Raw genomic sequence first — 20,825 nt, forward strand, 5'->3', positions numbered from 1 at the left:
TAAAAATGTTTATAAAATATTTTTCTGCAAGATTTTTTAAAGTTTTCTCGTCTGACTTCCCAAATCTAACGGGAAAAAAAGTCAGACAAAACATCGTCTAGGGTAAAGTACCCAAAAAAACTCTGATCATCTCTTTATAACTGACGAAAATTTGTCGATCGTAGCTTTAAAAATAAAGGTACAGGATCTATTGCAAAAAAAACTTTGCCCAAAAATCCTTAATGCTTAATGACAAATTTTAGATAAGTTTTAGCATAATCACTCAAAAAACATATTATTTATAATTTTTTTGCATTTTTTTTTGTTCTCAGACTGTTTAGGATGCAGAAATATGTTATAAACAAAGAATTAGTGGATGAGTTTGAAAGGGTTGGCATAACCCTCTAGCTAGTAATCGCCACCAAAAAAAATTCAAAAAAATTGAGTTTTTTTTTATTGTAAAATACGAACACTTGCACACTTGTCAGTATGGGTATGGTTTAATTTTATTGAAAAATAACCGTTTAATAAGCAATTAAATATTTTCCAGTCTTTGCAAAACTCATTTTCTAGTAGTCCCTACTTTTGATAATTTATAATTTTAATTGTTTATAAACCTTTTTGTCTTTTTCAGAACATATATGAATAATTCTATTTTAATTTAAATACTTTTTTCAGTTATATCATTAAATATGACGTAAGTTTTCAGCTTGTAGAAACAGTTATTAGGTTTTCTACTCAGGAATTTACTGTGAATCTATTTAGGTAAATACTATAATGTTCCATGACGTCAAGTGGTTTTTAATCAATAATTTTTGTTTATAATCAATAACTTTTGTTTATAATCAATAATTGTTGTTTTTAATCAATAATTGTGTTCATACGGTTTAATCTGTAATTTTAAATGCTTTTATACAATTTATAATAATAATTTTTGCGGATTGTAATTTAGTAGATACCGGGTCAAACGGTTTTACTATATAAATACCCAGTAAACACACTTTAGTTGGTCCAACTGACGGGCCAGTATTAGCTATAGTTAGCTAGCTGTTGGCATTCCGTGCCAATCATTAGCCGACTGTGTACCGCGTGTTTTTGAATCGTAAACGTTTCCCGTAAGTTTCGTAAATGTATTTATAATTATATTTTATGTAAATGTTTAGTCGCGTGGTCTAAGTGAATAGAGTTAGTTTAATTTAAAGTAGTTTATCTTCTTTTTTTTTTTTTCAAACGTATTTTTACCTTATAATTAATCTTTTAAACTCAAACTCTCCTTCACTTTTTAATATAACCGTTACGCTGGTAAGTACAAATATTTTATTTTTATCCATTAGTTATGAATGTAAATTTTGACCTTAGATTCTAACTAATTTCAAAATTTACATTCATATGTAAATTTTGACATTAGTTAGAGTTTTAATCTAATTTTATGATCATCATAAAGCAATCAATACAATAATGGTGCCATCATAATGATGGCACCATTATTGTAATTGTATTAGACATTTTAGCTCTATTTTAACAATAAATAAGAGTTAAAATACTGCTAAAATGTATATGTGCGTATATAGTAGTATGTTTACGTGTGTATTTCTGTATGTATATGTGCATATATATATATATATATATATATATATATATATATATATATATATATATATATATATATATTGTTGTTGTATGATTTAATGTTAAAAACACTAAACTTTTGATCGTTGTAGAGTGCTCAATATTTAAGAAAATATATTTTTTTTCAAAAACAGAGTGTTTTATACTTAAATTTTAGAAAAAACAACTTTTAATGGAACTTAAAGTTTCATGCCTATCGGCAATCATCAGCCATGAAGTGCAAAATCAAAAATTTAAAAAACCGTTTAAAAATTACAAACTACGGTAGAATGAGTTCTGACGTTATAGTACAAGAAGAGGCGAATTAGTCTCTAAATGCAGACACAAAACGGTTTTTATAATTATATTAGATAATTCGTTGAGAATGTAGATCCCTACAAGTTCGCAAATTTCAGCGCCATTTTGATGTAACAATAGGCAGCTACGATGGCACTGAAATTTGCGAACTTGTAAGGATCTACATTCTCAACGAATTTCTAATATAATTATAAAAACCGACATAGGGCTTTACCGTGACGATGGCTTGATGATAATACGCAATTCTAACGACCAAGAAATGGAGCGAATGCGAAAAAACATAACCCAAAAGTTAAAAGACGTTGGATTTCAAATAGACATAAAAACAAATCTTAAATCAGTTAACTTCCTTGATGTAACTTTCGATTTAGCCCAAAACACCCATAAGCCTTTCAAAAAACCCAACGATAATCTTCAATATATCCACATATCTTCTAATCACCCACCACAAATTATTAAACACTTACCTACTTCAATATCAAACAGACTATCACAAAATTCCTCCAGCGAAGTTATATTTAATCAATCTAAAAACGAATATGAACAAGCGCTAAAAATAGCGGATACAAAAACTACTCCCTTAAATATCAGATCAAACAAAAAATACCCCAGAAAAATCGTAAACATAATATCATATGGTTCAACCTCCCATTTAACAAAAACGTCTCCACAAATGTTGCAAAAATGTTCTTGTATTTACTAGAAAAAAACTTCCCTAAGACACACAAACTTCACAAAATCTTAAACAGAAACACTGTAAAGGTAAGCAGCAGTTGCACTAAAAATATAGAAAAAATTATAAAAAACCACAACAAAAAAATTATCTTCCCAAGAATTGAAAATAATGATCCAAAATGTAACTTTCGAAACAAAGCAAAATGCCCCCTGAATGGTAAGTGCAAATCCACAAATAGTATATATAAATGCATCACCGCAGCAAAAAGCCAACCCAGCAAAGTTTATATAGGAGTAACGGAAGGTGAGTGGAAAACCAGATACAACAACCACAAATCATCGTTCAACAATATTAAATAAAAAAATTCTACCGCCCTATCAAACTAAGACTGGGATTTAAAAAACAATTTTAATGAAACCCCTATGCTAACATCGTCTATTCTCAAATCAGTACCCCCTACTCAAATATTTCAAAAAGATGCCCACTTTGTCTATATGAGAAATTTACTATTATATCATATCCAAATATATTTCATAATATTATGTATATTTTTATATCAATTTTAATTTTAATTTTCTTATTTTTATTTTATTATTTTTAATACACAAATAATACACATTAACACATAAAAAATATTTTAAACAACATTAAATATATAACTATTTCACAATTATTAGCCAACCAAAAACAAATTAATAATATTACTTACCTAACTACTAATCAATTTCCGTCCCGTAACGATCTAAAATACAAATATAAACTGTAACGTCCACTAAAAAAATCGAAGCAAAATTAAACTTTTACTACTTGCCTGATGATTGTGATAACACATGAAACTCAGAGTTGCAATATTAAATATATTATAAACATTAGCATTTAGCTAATTCCTGGTACTGCGGGTAACAGTAACATATATACTATATAGCTCTAGTTTATCTATTGAGCACTCTTTCAAGTATACAATATTATACATGATAATATAAAGATATTTTCTTTATTCATATATATACATTTACGTATATATATATATATATATATATATATATATATATATATATATATATATATATATATATATATATATATATATATATATATATAAGTGTGCAATGCACACAGGCGGCAAATTTCTAGGGGCAGCAAATTAAAAGGTCAACGTTAAATGAAAATTTGCCAAAAAAATTCTTTGTTTTGATAAAAATTATTATTAAATATATATGTAAAAAATAACATCGATATTTCAATATTTAATTTTTGAAAACAATTTACTTATAAAAATGTCTCTGAAGAAAGTTCCGGGACTCTTTTTGCTTATTCAGCATATTTTAGTACAAATTAAATTTGTTTCTTTGAATTGGCGGGTTTTTAACGTTTTTATCATAATAGCTTTATTTATTTATTTATTTTTTTTCGGTGTTTATATAAAAAAAAAATAATAAAATTACAATGAAACTTTTAAGTTACACAAAGAATATATATAAAGGGGCAGGGGCTCTAAGAAGATACGGATGACTGGTGTCACCACAATCTTTTCATATAGCCCCTTTACAATAACATTTAAAGCCCACATGGCTTTAGTAAATTTACAATAAAATATTTTTTCTGAAAAATACTACGTGAAGAATAAAACTCAATAACATAATTTACAATAACATTTAATAACATTTAAAGCCCACATGACTTTAGTACTACTACGTGAAGAATAAAACTCAATAACATAATTTACAATAACATTTAATAACATTTAAAGCCCACATGACTTTAGTAAATTTGCAATAAAATATGTTTCTGAAAAATACTAGGTGAAGAATAAAAACTCATATATACATCCTCATATGTACACATACACAAACACATATACAAACATACTTACACACACATATATAAACATACTCGCATTTATATCAGAAGTTTAGGAGATGCAATTTCATTTGTCGTTTAAAAGAGGAAGTGCTTTTCAAATCTTTTATATTGTTATTTTTTAATTGATTCCATAATGTCATAAAAAAAAAAAAATATATTCTCCAAAATATCAAATAGAAATGCCTTTATAAACCATGTAAAAAAATTTATCTTCAGTAAAAATTATCAATGAACTATCAGTTATGCAATCACCCCCTAGTTATTCTCTATAACTAAATTTTTAATATAATAAAAGTAACAGAAATAAATACAAATAACTGATAAATAAAAATAAAAATAAGAATAAAAATAGAAAACCAAAAATAGAAATAAAAATATAAAACCCATAAAATAGAAATAAAAATATAAAACTCATAAAATAAAAATGAAATAGAAATAAAAACATAAAACTAAAAATAAAACATAAAAATATATAAATGTTCATTTAGTCACAATCAAGTACCCTCATTTTCATCATCCTGTAAAGTTATATGGCTCTAAAATTTGTGGCACTACTAAACCATATAACATGTAATAAATAAACAAACTATTTTCTATGCAATCGTCCCGCTTAATTCTCTATAACAATTTTTTTTTTTTCTTTTTTTTTAATTCATATTCAATTTTTCTATGCTTGAAAAATGCTGGATCACAACAAAACTCCTTTGACTTCTACTTCTTTGGCTCTTCTTCCTTTCTTTCCTTCTTTTTACTGTTATATTTTTTGTTATTGATATTGTTATGATGTTTATATTTTTTATTTTTATTTTTTTTTTTGCATTATCCTTATGATAATCACTATAATATATATATAGATAAATTAGGTATGTTAAATCCCGCGTCTTTCGGAACCGATTTTTGTGCTAAAAAACTGTTCCACGTTTTTAGAACTTGGCGTTTAGGCAGTATGGCAGGATGATGTTTTGTAGCATATTTTTTTAGAATTTTATATTAACTTAGAAGTTTTTTTAAAAGTAGAATAGTTGAACTTTTTTAAAGAGTATTTTTTTTATTATATTGACGAAAGTTAAAGTGTTATTTATTGATATCAAAAAGTGTGTTGTACTTCTTGTGCTTAGTAAATGTTGAAGATATTATCTTTTTTTTTTCTATCCTATTCTTTTTTTTAAGTTTATACGTTTTCTATGCACATGCCAAATTTCAAGAATTTATTTTAACTAGCAGATACCCTATATTTTACCCTCACTTTTGGTACCTAAATTTTGTTTTTCCGACTTCTGTTTGGGGGAGAAGGGGGGGGGGGGGGTACTGAAGGATATTAAATATTCGTTTTTATAAGCCAATAATAATTATTATTAAAAAATTTATGTGATTTTTCTATAAAATGATTTTGTGATATAAGTACTAATATTACATTTATAAAGTATCAATGTAAAAATAACATTTATTATATATTAAATCAATAGTACATGTTTTTTGCTCAGTCCAATCATACTATTACATTTTTAAAAAGCTTTATTTCATATAATAATATAATATATTGCTTTTTTACGTATTTAGAATATATCATATATTAGTAATATACTAATATTTGTCTAAAAATATATAGACATATAAAATATATTTATAGTATATTAAATTTAATATACTATTTATAGTATATTATATTTATAGTATATTATATACTAAATATATACTGTATTATAGTATATATTAAATATATACTATAATATAATATATATATTTAATACATATTATATCAATAATAATTATGAATAATATGATTCCGATAGAGCAATGACAGTCTTGCACAATAGCAGAATACTAAAACTTGAAAAAAGCATAGAAAGTCTATTACTATTTCTTACTGGACTAGAAAAGAAAATGATTCTGAAACTGTTGATTATTATATGAAAAAGTTCCAGCTGGTTGCTGACATTGTAGTTGATGTTTTCATTGAGTTGATGTTTTCCTAATGTGAATATATTGCCATTATTTTTTGATAATTGGAAAAGCATTTTATTATCTTACTACATGATTTTACTATTTTTCGACTATATATATATATATATATATATATATATATATATATATATATATATATATATATATATATATATATATATATATATATATATATATATATATATATATATATATATATATATATGTATATATATATATATGTATATATATATATATATATATATATATATATATATATATATATATATATATATATATATATATATATATATATATATATATATATATATATGGATCATCAGGAAAAGTACTCTTCCTGATGATCCAGCAATGATGAAACTTAAAGTAGAAGATAAAAGTTAGATAAGTGTTTTTTGCTAATTTATATATATATATATATATATATATATATATATATATATATATATATATATATATATATATATATATATATATATATATATATATATATATGTAAATTATGTTAGTGTATTTTACAAATAGAGTGCTCAATGTTCTTAAAGAACAGAGCAATGATAAATTAGTAAAAAATACTTATCTAACTTTTTCTTCAACTTGAAGCTTCACCATTGCTGGATCATTAGGAAGAGTTCTCAGGAACTCCTCCTGATAATCCAGCAATGGTGAAACTTCAAGTTGAAGAAAAAGTTATATAAGTGTTTTTTACTAATTTATATATATATATATATATATATATATATATATATATATATATATATATATATATATATATGTTGTATGCAGCGAGTAGTCCAACTTGCAAAAAAAATTTACAGCGAGTAGTGGAACTTGCAAATAAAATTATAGCGAGTAGTGGAACTTGCAAAAAAAATGTACAGTGAGTAGTGGAACTTGCAAAGATATGTACACGGAGTTGTGGAACTTGCAAAAATTATGTACAGTGAGTAGTGGAACTTGCAAAAAAAATTTACAGCGAGTCGTGGAACTAGCACAAAAAAAATTACTGCGAGTAGTGGAACTTGTAAAAATATAAAGTGAGTAGTGGAACTTTTTTTTGATAGATGGGTCTAGCTTACATTTACGTTGTGTCTATTGTTAACAATGATTATTATATAGTTTCATTAATGGAATTTAATATCTTAATTATTAACTAAAAGCCAAGATGTAAACTAATTAAAATAATATTTTAAAACATTTTTTGTTTTTAAAAATTTTTTCAGGTCAGAGGGGGAAACATCTATAATTATCACTAAGCATTATGTGATGTATTTTGAATTTTGGTAAAAGATGTTTTTATATTAAAGTTTATTATTTTAATTACATTTAAATATATTTTCGAATCTCATTAAAAATATAATTTTTTTTTAGGTTGTAAAAGAGGGGGGGGGGGGGACGATGATACGCCCTTCCCCATCTACACCCCTTGAAACAAAGGGTGCGCTGCTAGTGATGTTGTGAAGTAGTAAAATATAATTTTTGATTTGATACTAGATTTCTTTTTAATTATAAAGATAAATATTTATTAAAAAAAAGAGTCATTTTTACAATAGGGTGTTTGAAACCATCACCCTTACATCCACCCAAAGACAATAATAAAACTCCTATATTTGACTGTGGTCGGATAGCTAATTACAAAACATTTTGTATATAAAAATTTGTATTTTCGTTTTAAAAAAACACTTTTTTACAAATATTTTTGGTCTTTATTGCCGGTATTGATGGTGGTTTTGTGCCCCCTCTTGCCCCCGGATGCGCGCGTAATCTAGAAACCTTTATAAATTTGTAGATAACTCTTGTATCTATCTTTTGATACCAAGATGTAAACTTTTGGATAAGAATTGATTAAGTTATAATAGTTTTAGTTAATAAAAACTTTGACCACAGTTTCTTCAACAAATCCTAAAATCAAAAAATCGATACTTAAAACGTCATAACTTTTTGTAGGGTGGTTCGATTTTGAAAATTTTTTCACTTTTGGAATAATGAAATAAAGCTCTTTTTAATGATATATAACAACCTAGAATTTGATGAATTTAAAAATTTCATGTAACATACCTAGATAAATATATAGTAAAATATATACCTTTATATAGTAAAATATATAGATAGTACTTATTATATTACTGTATTTAATATTATTATTACTATTTATTACTATTATTATTACTATTTATTTTTATTTATTTTTTATTAATTATTATTATTATCATTATTATTATGCTTTATTTATACCATCATAGGTCTTTACGCGTCATTTACAAACAGTTTATAACTGTTTGTAAATGTCCCGCACGATAGTATATATACAGTTATTATTAAAGTGAAAATATATTGATTTGATTGATTTGATTTGATTTGATTTGACGGACCTTGGTTAATAATTGAGAATTTTGACACTTGTGATTTTACTCTGCTCAATTGATAGTTATGGTTGCTATTTGACCAAAGATTGTATTTTTGTGAAAAGGCTAATGTAAAAATATCAGAAAATACTTTTGGCAGCAAGTTATTCTTATATTTATACATAAATATTAATATTTGAAGCGAATTAAGTTTTGATATATTTAACACATTCATGTATTTCATTACAGAGGAAGGGTTTTATTATAAGAGTTGATCAGTTGATTAATCATGTTAGTAATTTTTATTTTTTTATTAGTATGTTTAACAATAATTACGAAAGTATTGAATATTGTCGAGTTTTTAATTAAAAATCTTATTTAGAAGGGAGAGACTTTATATAATTTTTATTATTATTAAATTCCTTGAAAATGGATTAAAGAAAAAAGTTGTCCGGTTTTCACTATCATCTGAAACGGCTGAAGAAACAGGAAGAACATGATAAAAACCAAACTAAAGGATTTTTAAGTTCAGAAACATTTTATAGCCCCAATAATGTTTCTGATATAAAAACTTTGCCATATAAAATCAATTCAAACGAGATCAGAGTACATGAAATCGAGATGGAAGGTGAAGAATCGAACCAAAACAGAGAATTTCGAGCGAGAATCAAGATAATTTAACTGGCGTGCTCTCTTTTTGTACATGGGAAGAAATTTCTGATTGGCCTCAGACTCTTACAAACCATAATATTCAAGAAATAGTAATAAATGGCCTTGTAAACTGTCAATTAAACAGTTACCCAAGAAATTATGATAATCGTTCCTTCAGCTTAAGTTTTTTTTCTGCCAAAAAATTTCGAATGGTGAAAGTCATCCTAGATCATGGCTGATTTATTCAGAAAAAGTGAATAAAATATTCTGTTTTTGTTGTAAACTATTTAACGTTACAGATACTTCCCTTAAGAGAACAGGATCTGCTGACTGAAGGCATTTATCACAAAATTTAACGAGGCATAAAGTTAGTGTTGATCATATTGAAAGCTTTGGCGATTGAATCGAGTTAAAAAGAAGGCTGCAAAGTTCAAAAACTGTTGATTGTTTGACTGTAAAGCAACTTTTGAATGAAATTGATCGATGGAATAATGTTTTAAAAAGGATAATTTCCATTATAATTATGATGGCATCACAAAACATAGCATTTAGAGGATCATCTGATAAACTGTATGAAGAAAACAATAGAAATTTCCTAAAAATAGTTGAATTTATGGCAGAATTTGACCCAATTATGGAATATCATGTCTCCAAAGCAGGGGAAAATCCAAACAAAACCCATTACTTTAGCAAAAATATCCAAGAAGAAATTGTTCAGTTAGTGGCTCCTGCTACTAGAGAGGAAATCCTTAAAAAAACTTGGTAAACCAAATACTACTCCATTATTGCAGATTGCACACGAGATGCCAGTTATCAGGAACAGTTAACTCTTATTATACAATATCTAGTCATAGAAAAACATAACGATTCAGTGGTTGTGGACATCCGAGAGAGTTTCTTAAGTTTCATTATTATTGATAATACCACAGGTTTGTAAATTTTTGAAATTTTCCTAATTTTTTTGATGTAATATATGTTTAAAGTTAAGAAACGTATATAAACAAAATTTAATTTTACAGGTCATGGATTGGAGCAAAAAATTGTGGCTTCATTGAATGAAAATAAACTACCACTTGAAGATATGAGAGGTCAGGCATATGACAATGGTGCAAATATGAGAGGCAAAAACAAGGGCTTACAAAAGAAAATTTTAGATAGAAATAAACGAGCACTCTTTGTCTCTTGTACAGCACATTCACTTAATCTTGTTGTTGTTGATTCTGTAAAAGTTGGATTGGAAATTGTGACATTTTTTGGAATTATTCAAAGCCTTTATAACTTTTTTTCCGGTTCCACAAAATGTTGTAGTATTTTAGAATCGAATTGTTCATCACTTACAGTTAAATCTTTAAGTGATACAAGATGGGATAGTCACATCAGAGCTGTAAAAGCGATCAAGGAAAATATGCAAAAGATTTATGAAGTGTTGCGTGAAGTTCCCAAAAGTGATTGTGATGAACCACCAAATTATCAGCTGAATCTGTTGCTGCTAAAATGGATACTTTGGAATTCATATGTGGAATTGTTATTTGGCATGTTGTATTGAACGAAATAAACTGCACAAACAAAATTATTCAGTCAAGTTCATAAAATGTCAAAAATTCCATTGAAGTATTAAAGTCCACTGTAGCATTTTTGGAATCCAGTTACAATCAGACTAAATTTGATGAGTACGTTACCACAGAAAAAAATTTTGGCAACAACTTCGGGTCTAACATTCAAGTTTACCGATCTGTCAATTGAAAGAGTCAGGAAGAAAAAAAAGTTTTTCGACGAAGTTGAAACAAACCTAGTTCCTGTTTTAGATTTCAGATCAAAATTCAAAAAAAATTTCTTTGATATACTTTCAGTTGTGCCATTAAATCTATGAAGGAGCGTTTTGAAGATTTTAGAACAACCATGTCTCCTTTTCAGTTCTTATTTGAAATTCCGAATATTTCAAACATGAAAGAAGGTATATTGAGAGATAATTGTAATTTGTTGGAAGAAACTTTAACCGACAAAGACGAAAGGGATATTTCAAGTGAAGAATTGATGACTGAACTTTGTTTGTTGTCATGAAAAACAGATTAAAAAAGTCCACTAGATGTTCTAACTTTTAATTTTACACATGATCTTGAATAAATATTCCCTAATACTTGTATTGCATTGAGAATCTTACTAAGAGTTCCAGTCACTGTCTATCAAGGCGAAAGATCTTTTTCCAAACTAAAGTTGATCAATAACTATTTACGATCAAACATCAATCAAGATAAGCTTAACGGACTTTCGATTATTTCTATTAAGAGCAAAACAACAAAGTCATTAAATATGAGGGAGCTGAGACTTGAATTTGCTCAAATGAAAGCCAGAAGAGTGTCACTTCTAAAACAATAAAAAAATTATAATTTAGGTTTCGAAAAATTTTCGAATTTTCCATACTTTTATTTCAAACTTAAAAATTCGATTGTATTTTCATTTTTTATATGTATAAAAAAGTAGTCAATACAATCAAAAAAGTAGTGTATGAATTTAATGATAAATACCAGATTTTAATATGAGTTTAATTTTTTTTCAATTTAGAATAATGATTTTTTCTTTAATTAGAGCGACCCTTTATTGAGATTTAAAGGAGTATTTGTATATTTTTGCTTTCATTTTTTTGTAAAAATATACTACTCTACTCACTTTACTTAAATAAACCATTTTAGATAATATTTTAAATATAAAAGTATAAAGGTTATAAACTGCTGTTTGGGCAACTTTTGCCCGATCAACACTATTATGATGAAAATTTCATTCATTTAAGCCGATTGTTGTTCTCTGATATTTTTAAAAAGCTAATTAAGAATTAAGGCAACATTTTTTTTTTGCACACACTAAGAAATACCCGCGAGCCGGCTCATAATATAATAATTTATAAGTATGCATGTGATAATATAATAATTTATATGTATGCATTTTGTGTTTGAGAGTGACTGAATTTTTCCCTTCCTTCCCTAAATGACTACTTCTATGTCCTTATTATCATTGGTAATAATCTATCGATGCATTGATTCTTCATTCATATATGATGTTTTTCTTTGTATTTACTTATTCATTACATTTTTTTATTTCAGATTTATCATATAATAGATTTATGCGATATAGAAGAACAAAGTATTGTAAGTTTGTATGAATTTTTTAAAAACATCTACTAATAATTATTCCAGTTAACGTCTAAACTTCAATATTACATATGTCATTTTTAAATTGTTTTTAGGCTTTTCTAAATGTGTTTCTTATTCACATGGTTTTACAAGCAAGGTCTGCAAGCAAATTTGAGCTGAAAAATTTTTCTTTGCCTTTAAGGAGAATTGATGTTATTCTTTGTTTAATTTAATTTGTTTAAATATAGTAGTTTTAATAAATAAATGTTTGTTTGTTCTTGGTTTTTTACTTATTTGTTTTCAGATTCTTAAGAACTAGGTAACTTAGCTAAGTGAGTTTTGTTTTATTTTTTAGTGCAACTGGAAAGAACTGAAGTGTTTTTTGTCACTTCACACAGTATAACTGGTACTGATTTGAGTAAGTTTACTATTTGTTTTACTTTATATCGGATTTATTTTATATTAGATATATATTTTATGTATTTAACATGGAAAACTGACTGTAATTTGTTGACGCAAAAGTGATCAACAAATTACAGTCAGTAATTTGTTGATCACTTACTTTAATAATTTTGTTCATTGTAGTCTAGGTTCTTTGTTAAATTAAAAATAATTGATGTAAATATTGTTTAATATTTTCGATAAATGACTTATGTATATAAACATAAAAATATATATATTTTAATAAATCTTAAGTTTAAATATAGTCTTTGATTAGAAAATATCACAATTTAAAAGATTCTTTTACATTTTTTTATTATTCAGTTGTAATAATAGTATTATTTCTGGTAATATGTTTAATGATAATAGTGAAATTGAAGTAGATAATATTAGGCTCAAAGAGGTTAATAATGTAAATGCTAATAGGCAACTTGAAAATAGTTGATTTCAATTGAAAGAGATAGATCTAGGCAAGATGAAATTAATCATTGTTGATACACAAGAAATGCTGCAAACTTACTTAAGCACAAGCAGAAAACTTAGTTGCCAGAATTCAGTATCAAGCAGTGTTAATGTCTGTTAATTTGATTTGATTTTAGACAATTTAGAACAAAGCAAAGTATGAATTTTACAATTTATAGTAACAATAACAGTTTTTTTCTTTAGTTGCTTTTGTCATCACTTGATTAGTTTGCTTACTGTTGAAACATGGTTTTAATTTTGTAAATTTAATATGATGTGAAATTTACTCTATTATTCATTAGTCAACAGTTAAAGAGAAGCTGGAGCTTAATTAAGAAATGCAAATCAAAGTAAAAGTAATTTTGTTTACTGGTAACCTAATAAAACCAGTTACTACTATTTATTGCGTGTTTTTTTTACTTTTTTTAACATGCTGCTTTGGAAACACTTTATTTCTCTCCCTCTCTCTTAGGTGAGAGGGAGAATTAATAAAATTTATGTAATTACTGAGCTCTTATGTATTTTTTATTACCACAATTAATAATGACCATTTATATATCGATTGTTCAAATATTGTAATAAATAAAATCTTTTTTTGTCCAAGTATTTAAGTTAATAAAATATCTTATTAAGTTGTCGTGTTATTTGCTAGCGTTACTACATTGTGTTGTCTAGCCTTTTTTATAATCTTTTCTTTTTTAATTACTCTGGAGACACAGTAATGTGCGCTTACAAATATTTTATGCTATGTGCTATTGTTACTGTGTTTTGTGTTGATAGACCTAGGCTGGTATAGTTATTTTTTTATTTATATTTTCTGTTAGATTTTTATCCTAATTCTACTAACAATAAAATGCAAATATTACTTTTTAATTAAAAATTGTAATTTTTTTTTTCATTTTTTTTAGGTGTTCGCAGACTTAACTTGACTTTCTTTTTCTGGTACTTGTGTTGTGACAGATTTTAAAAAGAACTTAACTGATGTTAATGCGGTCTTTATGTCGTTAACTTTAGGCAATGACATTGCTGAAAAGGAGTCAAAGTTAAAATATTATTTATAGATAAACTTGTATTTAATTTTTTAGATAATATATCAAGTTATTAATGTGTTTTTGTTATTAATGATTTAATTACTCATAACCTGTATTAGGGGTTGATTACTGCTAATTTTTTATTATTGTTACTGTTGTAAATTTCTACTGTTATTATTATAATTGTAGTTATTATTGCTATTACTACTGTTATTATTACAATGATTATTACTGTATTATTACACAGGTCAACAGGAAAAACATTTTTTTTCTGGTGCCGAACAAACAGTTTGTTTTTTGTATAGCATTTCTTGTTTTAATTTTAAATATGCAACTCATTTTTCACCATCACGTCAAGTTGTAAAGATAGTTGTAAACATTTATAACATTTGCACTTTCAATTAAAGTCCAAAAGCGAATTTAGAAAATCGCGAAAAAAATCATTGTTGGGCCGGTAATGGTACCAACTATTAGCTAACTGTTTTATTACTGTTGGGCCGTTACGTCACGGTATCAACTAAATAGCCGGCTGTTGGCCCAACTGTAGCTAAAAGTTGGTTATTAGAATCGAGCCAACTAATTACCAACTGTTCGATGGTAATTAATAGAATATGTAACTAGGTAAACTTGCATGCAGTAAATCTATTAAGTTTTTAATTTATTTTAAATTATCAACAGAATTTGTAACGAGATTCTCATAAAGTACTTAAACAAGAAGTATGATTAAAGGTTGCAGAGGGTCATAAAACAAATTGCAACTCCTATGTTACAAAAGAAAAGTTCGCTATTCTTTTTCTTCCGATGTATTCAAAATCAATGACTGAGGTGAAGATTAAAAGTGCTTTTAAGAATGTGGATTACAGTTATTTAATCCTGATGCTATTGATTACACTTAGTTAACCTTACAAGAGGAACATATTGAGAATGAGCGCCTTATTGAGGGTGTCAATCAAGGTGGCTTTGTTGAAGGTTCAAACCAAGTAGAACCAATATTATATTTGAATTTAAGTACTAAGACTAAGCCAAGTGAGAAACTTCTTCAAATAAATTTCACTGAAGCACAGGCAGCTGGGTCATACATAAACCTGTAAGTGATAAATAATTTTTGTAAACACAATATAGGATTGAGACAAATTATATACTTAGTTAAATTTTAAACAACCTTCTACAATTATATGTTCTTTAATTAGTTGGTGTAACATTTTGTAATATCTAAAACCTCTGCTAAAACTATTATACATGCTAATTGCTCACATTTATGCATTAAGATGAGCGTGGTTAAACTAATTAATAGTTATTAATTATTTAAAACGTAAATATATATGGCAGCCTTTGTTGTTTATCTACAAAATTTCAAAACGAAATGACTCCTACTTACATTCGTAAAACGCAAACAACTTTTAATGAAGAGCAGTTGCACCTTGCAGTAGAACAAATCAAAAAAGGTGAAATACCACTCAGTAAAGCTTAAGAGGCATACAATATACCAAAGGCAACTCTTTACAAGCCTGTGCGCAACAAAGTCCAATCACATGGTAGAGGTACAGCTTCCGTGCTAAGTACAGCATTTGAATTTGTTGTTGTTTCAGTACTTATCAGTTTAGCCGATTGGGGTTCGGGCAGAACCTTCGCTGATGCCATCGCAATAGTTGGGGATATTTAGTATCTACAAATCAAAGTCATCTGTTTCCTCCAAACGGTACACCAGGACGAGAATGGTATCAAGGTTTGACGAATCTATGGAGCCATAAATTAAGCGTCAGAGTAGCAGACAATATTTCGTGTCTCAGAGCTTCCTCTTGTACTGAAGGCAAAATAACAAGTTATTACAAAACACTTAAAAAACAATTTCTTGAAGCGATTATCAACAATAACACTGCGTGGAATTTGTGGAATTTTGATGAAATTGGATTTTCAGGTATATCACGTTAAACGAATTTGGTGCAATTTGCTTACAGAATTTTATGCAACTAAAAATTTCAACAACTTTACAAAAGAAAATTTCATTCAACTACGAGCAAAACTTTTTAGCTCCGGTGACGCATTTACACGAACACAAATAATCGCTGGATTTTAAAACACTGGTTTGTTCCCACTTGATATTAGCAAAATTGATCAATCCAAATTACAAATTGCTCAAACACTTCAAGTACCATCTCAGCCTGCTTCATCATCTTCATCCGAGCCTGCTTCATCATCCTCAACTGAGCCTGTTTCATCGTCTTCATGCAAGTCTGTTTCATCATCCTCTACCGAGCCCGCTTCATCATCCTCATCCCAGCCTATATCATCGTCTAACATCAGTCAGCATCAAACTCCAACGATTCTCTAACTTCAAAATTTAACAACAACACCAGTGACTCCTGCTCAAAATTTATTAAATGTTGCAACACTTCACAGAAAGACTCGAAGACAATTTGAAAAATGCTTTACAGCGCCACCATGTTGATACGCAAAAAAAACCCAATAGAGTCAGCATTCCGAGAGTTGAAGACCAGTGGGTAAGTACATCTGAGGTGCTCGAGAAACTAAAGCAAGACGGTGAGGCCAAAAAGCAATTAAAGAAACGCAAAATTCACTTCAGTGAAGCTTCAAATGAAACTAAGCAAGTGCAACGCTCAAAAAAACCAAGACAAGACAAAGACATTAAGAAGTGCAAAAAGTGTCGCAGAGTTTGGGAAGAAGCATTGCTAACTTAAACAAAATGTGGTACCAATGTGAAGCTTTTAGTTTTCATTTTATTTTTAATTTTTCTTGATTTTCTTGATATCCTTATCTAATTTTAATTTTCTTAATATCTTAAAAAATTGTTATTAAGAATTAACTAGTTTACTTTTCCCCAATTATAAGGGGAAAAGTAAACGTTTTTTTACTTCATAAAAATCGATTTTTTTGAAGTTTTTTAAAATATTCTTTCTCAATTTTTATATATTTATATAATGTAAAAAATTCTCTATAAAGCAAAAAAAAAAATAAGCATAAAATATTTAATATAAAAAAACCGTTTACTCTTACCCTAGTTAATTCTATTTATTATGATTGTTTCTATAAACTATTTGTTACTCTATATGTTATGAATGTTTCTATAAACTGTTTGTTACTCTATATGTTATGATTGTTTCTATAAACTGTTTTTTTTATTGTGTTTTTATGTTTGTTTATTACTTTAACTCAAACCTTTCAAAACAATTTTTCTTCTTAGATAAAAAGTTTTTTATTGTAGTTTTTTTGTAAACCATGAGTTAAATAAAATGCTGGGTACTAAGTGCAATGTTACAAGTGCCTACCACACACAGAGCAATGGTCAGGATGAAAGGTTTAATCAAACTCTTCAGCCTCAACTTTTTAAATATGTTGATGAAAACCAAAGCAAGTGGGATCTATACATAGAGAGTATTTTATTTTCATACCGTGTCTCTGTTTAAGATTCTCCAAAACAAACCCCTCTTTAGCTACTTTATGGACGACAAGCTAGACTTTCTGTTGATTTGCAAATGAAATCGATTAAATGCAATATTGAAAGTAAACAAGGCTCAGAAACGCCAAAAAAAAGCTCATGATGCTAAACATTGTTCCGAAAAACACTTGTACAAAGTTGGCACTCTAGTGTTAACAAGAAATACTAAAAAGCTTTCCAAAAAAGGTTAAAAGCTAGAGCCTAATTGGACAGGCCCATACAAAATTTGTTAATGTTTAAAATATATATATTTTTCGGTTATGTAATGTAAATGATTGCAACAAAAAATTGCAACAGTTATACATTATGACTCGCTTGAAGATTTATTATCCTCCATTTGAAAACGTAACTCCACATAGTATTGTTGATATAGTTGAAAAATGTTCAGAGAAAAAGTCTACCGAACAATTTACTTTTACACAAACAATTAAAAAAGAATAAAATTAGACAGTGAAGAATTAAATGATGAACATAGCAATTTTGCTCAAATGATCATAAAGAAGCAATTTCCTGATATTTTTGGTTTGTAGGATACTTTATTGTCTCACACTGATGGATTCAAGGCAGTAAATAAAAAAAGAATTTCCATTCAGATCCACTTTATTAGTTCCCATTGGGGCACCTCCTGTTCAGCAAAAGGGTCAGTTTCATTATACGATAGTATGTATAGCAATATAGGTTGAAGTTTAATTAACCAGTTGGCCAGATGTTACAAGAACTTTGCTAATTTTGATTGTGAATTTCCACCAAGTATTTTAATAAATGTTAAAAGTGTTCAACAACAGATTTAAATTTTGGATTGTGGCTACAGCAAATGCTTTTCACTTAGCCTTTGGTGAACAACCAGAGGATTTAATATACGATCAAGAGATTTATGAAACATAAAAAATAGTTAGAATATTAAAAAATCCAAAAAATTCGTAAAAATACATTTTAAAGACATCATATTTTGATTGTTTTTGATTGCTTTCAAAGAGGTATATATCCTATGTAAATTTGTATTATATGCTGTTAAGGAAATTATTTTAAATTAATTACCCTTGATTCAACATCCTTGGCATTATCGTATAAATTAAATAATGTTTCGAGTTTAGCGCAACCGCTCTTAAGTGAGAACTAATCGTGCGGTATTAGTCTCTAAGGGAGTACTTTACCAATCATTTTCCGTGTAATTCTTCAAAGAGAATTACATATTCTTGTCCAGAGGGAATTGTTTGCGTAACAATCATTACAGATTAAACCCCTAATTTACTTGGTAGTTGCTTTGATAAAAATGGATGATATCCATGTTAATTTATTTTTGATTGCCCTTAAAACAAAATACTTTCTCGGTGTATTGTTATTAAGAATATTTATTAAAAAATGAACTGCTACTTACAGTGCTATGGGCCTGTGTTAAATAATGAGAAACTATGTAAAAAGCTCACTTTTATCACACACAATGAATTAGCAAGAAGAATAACAAATAAAATAAACACATTGCAAGTATCTAAGCTTAGTTTGCTATCTTTCTTTTTCGCGATACCAAAGATGTCGGATGGAAAGTGTCTAAAAGATGTGGACATCTTAATTATGATTAGTTAAAATAAGCAAAAGAACCAATTTCACGATCAGTTCCCATAACATTGTTAAAAATGATATTTACTAATAACAGTATAAACTATCCCATTAGTACTGCTATGTATCATTTCCATTTAAAAAAAGTACAAAACTACAACAAATGCACTTAGCAAACAAAACCAAAACTTTGATGATTTTTATCACGACTATATATCAGAAGAGATCGTTGTTTATGAGAATGTTTTAAATTTAAGTATGGAATCCATTTTGATGTTTTTTTAATATTTCAATGTGAGCCCAGTACTACTTCAAATAAACAAACCACTAGTACGCATGTTTGACGATTATACTAAGAAATAGCTAAAACACAGACTTATCCATATATATATATATATATATATATATATATATATATATATATATATATATATATATATATATATATATATATATATATATATATATATATATATATATATATATATGTATATATATATATATATATATATATATATATATATATATATATATATATATATATATATATATATATATATATCCATATTGCATGATGTTGCTGACACAAAAAAAAGTAGTTCCAAATGAATTATTTCAATATACTTGTACGAAGAAACCGATTCTTTGACCCACCTTGCATTGTGCTAGATCATAAAGCAAAATTGTTCGAACGTTTGCGCTAAAAAAAAGTAACGCAAAATTGTCAGGAACAGAAAAACTTCTTATAAACAAAAAAAATCTAAAAAATGTCAAATACAAGAGTAAATATATAATGAAAATTTATAATACAAGAACAGCTATTCTTGTAGTACAACACTCTTGTAATACAACACTCACCTAGATGAGTGTTATTACATAATTTATTATCACAGTATTTAAAATATAATACTGATATAGATCTCTCTGATTGTAATGTATATTTCTTTCTTTTTAATATTAGGAACTTGTCTCTATTATCAGGGGATTTTTTAATTCAGGTGCATTTTATTATTGATGGGTTAGTTGCGTATGAGAAAGAGGATGGCTGTGGAACACAATAACATATTGTACCCTAGTATAGTCACGAGGGTAAACTTTTTTTAATTTGTGTTTTATGGAATACCGAGATTAAACATTGTTTTATTTAAATGCAGTTATTTAATTTAACAACTTGTTTTACTGTTCACATTGCCCAAGACCAAAAACCAAGAGCATATTTCACTGTACCTGCAAGCAACTTTGATAAAGCTAACCTTATCTTGAATACTTCTTCGTAGGAAATAAGTAGAACATTTCATTCTACCACTTATATACTAGTTTTTATATAATGTTGTAAAATATTTA

The 20,825-nt window shown here is 27.2% G+C and overlaps 1 long non-coding RNA gene across 2 annotated transcripts; it reads left to right on the plus strand.

Moving 5' to 3' along the window:
- The first annotated feature begins 7,192 nt into the window (after positions 1–7,192).
- On the plus strand, positions 7,193–14,541 carry LOC136081979 (uncharacterized). Of its 2 annotated transcripts, XR_010639314.1 has the most exons (6): positions 7,193–7,446; positions 7,633–7,692; positions 12,504–12,548; positions 12,647–12,690; positions 12,889–12,951; positions 14,345–14,541. It is a non-coding gene; the product is annotated as an uncharacterized LOC136081979 (long non-coding RNA). The 2 variants fall into 2 exon arrangements; XR_010639313.1 differs by lacking the exons at positions 7,193–7,446; positions 7,633–7,692 and having other exon boundaries at positions 8,567–12,548.
- Positions 14,542–20,825: the final 6,284 nt, after the last annotated feature.

This window comes from Hydra vulgaris, chromosome 06, assembly GCF_038396675.1.
Source record: "Hydra vulgaris chromosome 06, alternate assembly HydraT2T_AEP".
Classification (NCBI taxonomy): domain Eukaryota; kingdom Metazoa; phylum Cnidaria; class Hydrozoa; order Anthoathecata; family Hydridae; genus Hydra; species Hydra vulgaris.